This window comes from Electrona antarctica, assembly GCF_951216825.1.
Source record: "Electrona antarctica genome assembly, chromosome: 16".
In the NCBI taxonomy this organism is placed as follows: domain Eukaryota; kingdom Metazoa; phylum Chordata; class Actinopteri; order Myctophiformes; family Myctophidae; genus Electrona; species Electrona antarctica.
This window is the reverse complement of record NC_136797.1, coordinates 32621321-32628504: the sequence shown is the minus strand read 5'-3', so window position 1 is coordinate 32628504 and position 7184 is coordinate 32621321.

The following is a 7184-nucleotide window of genomic DNA, read 5'->3' as shown; positions in this document are numbered from 1 at the left end:
GGTAATTAATTGATTTGAATCAATTCTTGTTTTTTGTTACTTCCATTGATCAATGGATTATGATCATATTACGGTAAGAAAACGGGTTGTCCAGAACTCTCCTTTAAAATGTGCATGTGTCATTGAACGTCTAGCCTCTGTGATTTGCATAATACACGCGCAGGCTCTTCAATTTCCAATACAAGTAACTGTAAAATCCAACACACACTGTTGGTGAAATAGAACAGTCTTTGTAGTATGTGTGTGTACATGCTAATTCATTTTTACGCCATTGTGTAAAAAAAAAAGTCCCCAGACTGCTTAGCCCCCCTTTGCTATAAATGCCTTCCCCAGTGTCTGTGTGTGACCAGACTAGTCTAAGATTTAGACTCCCGTAGATGTATTTATCGATTCTGACATTTTCAATCTACGAGAGTCTAAGGTCTCATGCCCCATGGTGAGGGGCCTACTACTCTGCTACTCAGCTACCCTGAACATGTACAAATGCAAAATCTAAGGCGTTTACCCTGCTGCCCCACCTGTCCGGTTTATCTGCGCAATGTGCTTATAACCCGTAGGTCCGAAGTTTTCAATAAGAAAGTGTTTTAATCCACTCTGTCTCAGAATCTTTCCACCATCTTGGATCTGTCCTCGTCTCCCCAAATGAGTGCAACTGGCTGCGCAACACTGGCCGCCAGGGGCACTGCGCGCAGTTGCAATTGAGGAAAGATTTATTGAAAATGTCAGAATCGATAAATACAGTACATCTACGAGAGATCTTAGGCTATGACTAGACCAGAGAGAGAGGGGCGCGCGCACACACACACACACACACACACACACACACACACACACACACACACACACACACACACACACACACACACACACACACACACGATTCACCTGTGTCCTGTTAGTCCCTGTGTCTATTTAAACTCCCCTGTGTGGTTAGTTTGCAGTTGTAGTCTGGTTCTTAAATTGAAACTACTTGGTGCAGCCCTGGTTTTTGTAATTAAACCTCTTGCGTTGATCTGCTCTGCCTCCTCCTGTCCTGCACTTATGGCCTAAACCTCCTGCTTTGCACTGTGACAGAGGAAATCGAGGGATAGCAAGAGGGACCCCGATTAACCCATGCAATAACCCAGCAATGCATGTGCCATAACTAAATGATGCCCATGTCACTCAGTTTAGAACTGTTCAAATCCAAATCAAATTAATTAAAACTGTATATAACTCATATATCATCTGAATATGGCCAACACTGGGTGGATTCCCTAGACCCTATATCTACTATAAGCAGTATTGTAGTGCTTGGTATAGGGTGTGCTGGTAGTAATTCCATTTCAAAACATTGCACATCAACTACCAGTATTACTATTCCCATGCATGGGAATGGACAATCTAACTTGACAGTCAAATGCAGCAACTGAAGCAATCAATTGACACTTGAAAGATAGTAGACCTATGACAGGAAAATTTCAAGAGCACCTAAACAAATATGTAGCACAAGAAGCCAAGTAAAATAATTATATGGTCTTCTACTTGCTATTTGATGAAAGCTCATTGCACTTTATCACCAAGAGCAGTGATTGACAGGTACAGTAGGCTATAATAATCGGTAATACTGGGTACATTCTGAGAGCAGGGTATTACTTCATATGTACACTTTTCAACATACCTGTAAGCGTTCTATGGATGGTGTTGGTGCCACTCTACTGTGATGTGATGTGATGATGGCGTCATGACAACACTTTTTAACAGTTTTAATGAACTGGTCTTGAAGGCTATGGTTTGGGTTGGCCAATTAGGGAAGGCGATGCATACAATCTCCTGAACACACATTTCTGCCTCTTTCTCAGAACCGCTGGCCGACAGATACAGTACAGATATGCTGGTACGTCTGAATTGCCATTTGGTTGTTGTTGTCCAACGTATGTCCATGCCTACTGTCAGCGTGCATACGAAATCAGAATCAGTTTCATTGTCACCTCGCTGATCAGTCTAGTGGTTTGCAAGATTAGGATGGGACACAAAGACAGACAGACAGATCCATTTCTAAAGGTCTCCATCACTAAGGCAAAACAGTAGTCATGATCTGTGTTGTTAGTTATAGTTAGTGATCAGTTGTTTGATACTACCGCCATCCAGTATATCATCATGTCACAATAATTGTTCTGTTTTTGTTTTTGTATCCTTTACTTTCCCCGTATAGTTCTTTGTAATAAAAAACCTCTTGCATTGAACTGCTCTGCCTGTGCCCGTCTGTCTTGTACTTTGGTCCTAAACGTCCTTGCTTGGCAGTTGGCACAGTGACAAAATCTATACCAATCTCATCACTTATTCTCCCTGTTGCTACAATGCTGCTACAATGTCTAAGGAACTAGAACAACAACATAGAAACATATGTATTCTTATGTATCCGTATTCCGTACGGACGGTACACACGATAAAACAATAAGGAAACCTTGAACACTTACGGGATAGACATAGGTCAGAGTTGTAGCCTATATATAACACATTGTTATGGAATGCTCAAAGCTGCATCACATCATAGCTGTTAAATTCTGCAACTGTGAAGGGATAGGACAAATCAACTAAAGGAACACCCCATAATACTCCAGTTGCATGCAACTACAGAACCACAACAAAAGCCTAGAACCTCACCATTAATGATCTACCCATTGTGAACAGGACACTGAAGCGAATAATGATTTGGCAAGACCTTTGAAAATATTGTGCATGTGTAGACACACACAAACACGACATATACAAGGACTTGTGCGCATGTGTAAGTGTACCATCACCGAGGCAGTGTTTGTGTGTACACAGAATAACACACTTAACAAGTACTTAACAAAGTACCTTCTGCTTGGTGAGAGTGCTCTGAAAAATGAAAGGGGGCTGGCAGGCATTGCGGGTAATCTTTGCCCCAGGTCCATCTTTATTATCTTGGACAGAGGACAGAAGTGGATCCTTAGGTAAAAATACCCATGCCTGTTTCTCATCAATGTGCTTGTCTTATCTGGCATTTGAATTACAGTTGAGACGAGCAAGTGGATAATGGATGGGTCCAAGGCTGACTTTGTGTCTTCACGTCAAACTTTCTTTACTCTTTGCTATAGAGATGACTATTTTTGTTAAACCGTTTGATTTGATTTCATTATTCATTCATTAATTACTTGTATTCCACAAATACAACTACGAGCATTTGTTTTCAACAAGCAAATTCTGTGTTCTTATCATGAACCTGCTTGAATTACCAAGTACCAAGTCATATGCCTAACTCAAAAAGACATCTTCATTCACACTGCTAAGGCTTTTTAATGTCAGAAGAGCAAATGCACAGTATGTTTCATAAAGTCAAATGTCAGGCTGAATAAACGTTATGTTTTGTCCTTTGAAGTTATCAGTTAAACTAGAACTTCTGTTTATTTACCACCATGTACTCTGACAAAAGACACAAATGGGTCTACGACATATTGAGTGCTTTCTCACTATTGACAAAATGATAAGGTTAACAACAGTCTGTAGTTTAGAAATGCAACCGATATCAATCCAACACAGAGAGACATGGGACAACATTAGCTGGGTTTCAAAGTGACAAGGTGAGAAATTGAAGCTCACAGCCTGCAATAGTTCCACTCTAGTAAACTATTGATTTTGTCCCTAGCCTTTCATTGGCTCTGGACACTCAGGACTTTGGTGGCACTCCACAGTGCTCCTCTGGGAAGCAGGAAAAAGGATGTCATCTATAAACAAGAAAATGGAACGTGTGGCAAGTCGATCAGGGGAACACCTCCAGAGTATTAGTAATCTTAGACAGGTCTGTGACCATATCCCTAAGCAGCCACAGTCGCTCAAGTAAAAAGAGACAGAGATGCAGAATGATTATGTCTATTGGGACAACACTTTTAAATATGAATATGAAGTTCACTTCATATTCCTACAAATTAAATTAAATAGATTAGCTCCAATGATGTACGCTGTACAGAGTCAAGTCAGTGTTATAGTTATAGAACAAGACACAGTCTATAATAACAGGTGTGTTCAGTTGAAAAGGCTTTCAGACTTGCAGTCTTATTGTAGTGAGAATATGCTTTGTGCATTTTGGTTTCCAGAAGGTGGCGTATATCCGTTTCCCGTTCTGGTTCACTTTCCCGTAGCTTGGTTTGATTGACTTGGCAGCAGATTTGAACCAGTTCACATATAAGGTGTATATAAGGTGTGGTCTACACTTGTGACACAAGATGACTCATCATTTGCCATTAAGGCCCCAATATTTTGCAATGGACCTGCTTGAGGATCTTAATCTGGTAGAATATCTGTTGTCTTTTAAATGAAACATATTTTTATTTGATATCTTTTATCATATGATTCTCACAATGACTGTTTTGTCCCTTTATCCTGTGGTGCATGTTTCTTTTTGGTATGCTGCGAGTTATGTTATGATATCCAGGCATGATATTTGCTATATACAAAAGTGCTGATGTTATTATTTTAGCGAATAATAACAATGAGTCCAACAAGATTCAAAACTACATCATAAACAGCCAAGAAACTTAAACTTGACTGGATGAATTAATTTATAATGCCCATGAGCACATATGCTTTGACACCTTGCATACAGTATGTGCAAGATTTTACAACAAGAGAGAGAGAGAGAGAGAGAGAGTGCCCAGTGCCCACACCAATAGAGAGAGTGCCCAGTGCCCACACCAATAGAGAGAGTGCCCAGTGCCCACACCAATAGAGAGAGTGCCCGGTGCCCACACCAATAGAGAGAGTGCCCAGTGCCCACACCAATAGAGAGAGTGCCCAGTGCCCACACCAATAGAGAGAGTGCCCAGTGCCCACACCAATAGAGAGAGTGCCCAGTGCCCACACCAATAGAGAGAGTGTCCAGTGCCCACACCAATAGAGAGAGAGAGAGTGCCCAGTGCCCACACCAATAGAGAGAGTGCCCAGTGCCAACACCAATAGAGAGAGTGCCCAGTGCCCACACCAATAGAGAGAGAGAGAGTGCCCAGTGCCAACACCAATAGAGAGAGAGTGCCCAGTGCCAACACCAATAGAGAGAGAGAGTGTCCAGTGCCCACACCAATAGAGAGAGAGAGTGTCCAGTGCCCACACCAATAGAGAGAGAGTGTCCAGTGCCCACACCAATAGAGAGAGAGAGAGTGTCCAGTGCCCACACCAATAGAGAGAGATAGTGTCCAGTGCCAACACCAATAGAGAGAGTGCCCAGTGCCCACACCAATAGAGAGATAGTGTCCAGTGCCCACACCAATAGAGAGAGAGAGTGTCCAGTGCCCACACCAATAGAGAGAGATAGTGTCCAGTGCCAACACCAATAGAGAGAGTGCCCAGTGCCCACACCAATAGAGAGATAGTGTCCAGTGCCCACACCAATAGAGAGAGAGAGTGTCCAGTGCCCACACCAATAGCCCGGTGCATCGACGGCCATGCCATCCGGTTTGTAGGAACGCTGTGTGTATGGAATAGGTTATGACATTAAAATAAGCACTCCCTTACCACAATCACAGGGTGTCTGAGCTCAAGGTGTCTGACTATAGGAAAACAAATATTACTTAGAGTAGACCTGAGTTTTTTTGTACTTTTTGTGGTAAAAGCTAAAAAAAAAAAGAAAGTTTAGTTGTATACATTTTTGTAGCAAAGGCTTGTCAATAGCCTACAGTATTTGATGTGAGGGAAAACCTTTACTTGTACATTTTGTGGTAAAAGCTTTTCCCTGTGTTGATCTCCTTTCCCCCTTCCCTACTCTTCTTTTTTCTTGGACAAATTACACCATGGTAACTATGCACAAAAACAAATCTGACCCACTGGGATGAGACAATAAAGCTGATTCTGAGTTATTACTTAAAAGATTTGTTGAAGTCAGTATTGGAAATTGCCCTCAACATTTGCAGGATTTCCACCTGGTCCAAACAAAGAGCACATCCAAAGTATAGACACAAGTGCATTAACAACACACTAACATACTATTAACAGATCAAATATACCTGTATATTATTACAGCGTGGCTCTGTAGAAGGCAGAGCGGTCTAGAAGATGGTCTGCTGTGTGTCTGACTGTCTGTGTGTTTGAGCTGTGTTAATCTAGCAAACCACGGCACCATTTATTGTGCACCCTGCCAGTATAGGCCAAGGATATACCCTCCACATATTTGTAAGGTGTGGCTCTGCAAGAGGCTAGCCGTCTATGAAAGGGTCTGTGTGTGTGTGTGTGTGCGTGCGTGCGTGCGTGCGTGCGTGCGTGCGTGCGTGCATGCCGAGCTAATCTTGTAAACAGCTGGACCGGTCAGTGCCAAAATATTGGCACATTGCCAGTAGTCCATACAATTACCTCCACTCAAACATGTCTTATACTTTTTGAAATAATAGACAGAGAGAGTACAGTCATACCTGAAGTCCTTTTCACTAAGGCTAGAGGGTTTAAACTGTGTGTAAACTAAAAAGTAAGTCATCTTTACATTTAATCTTTAATCTTTGTATTTGCTACTTTCATGTGAGCTGAGTGGACAACCATGGACTGAAACAGCATCTGTTAATTAGTACTAATATTTATTGCCAGCGAATTTACAAATTCAAGGTCAGTGTGGTCTATGCTCCAACCAGTTACATTTGTACGCACTCTGAGTTAAATGAACACTGAGGATTCTACTGTGTGGAATTAAAGGAGACATGCAGACGAACAGGCGGGCATACAGATAAAGAGGACTAGTCTTGATCTTTTAATGACCAATGTCAAGGTTTCTTTTGCGAAAACAATGCAGGCACTGTATTAATCTGTTTTTCCTCTTTTAATGACCAAAAGAACTGAACTGAACTGAGCTCATTATTGTGCTACTCTGATCTCTGTCCACTTCCTAATTGGCTGGCTTCTGTTGGCTCGGCGGCCATCTTTGAGTTTTAAAGGCCACAAACTAGGCCATACTCTTGATCTTGAACACAACTTCATCTGGGGTGAACATTTCGAATATTGAAACGAATGTTATGGGGGGTATTGGCCCCCACCCGCTCTCGCTTCATTAACCCTTTAACCGCCGCCACATTTTGCAAGTTCTATTGCAACTCCTCCAGCCCTCCACCACTCACTCCCCCAGCGACCAACTCAATTATTTTAACACTGTCTGCCAGAACACACTTGACATGCCCTTTAAAACCCGGTCAAATTCTACCAAC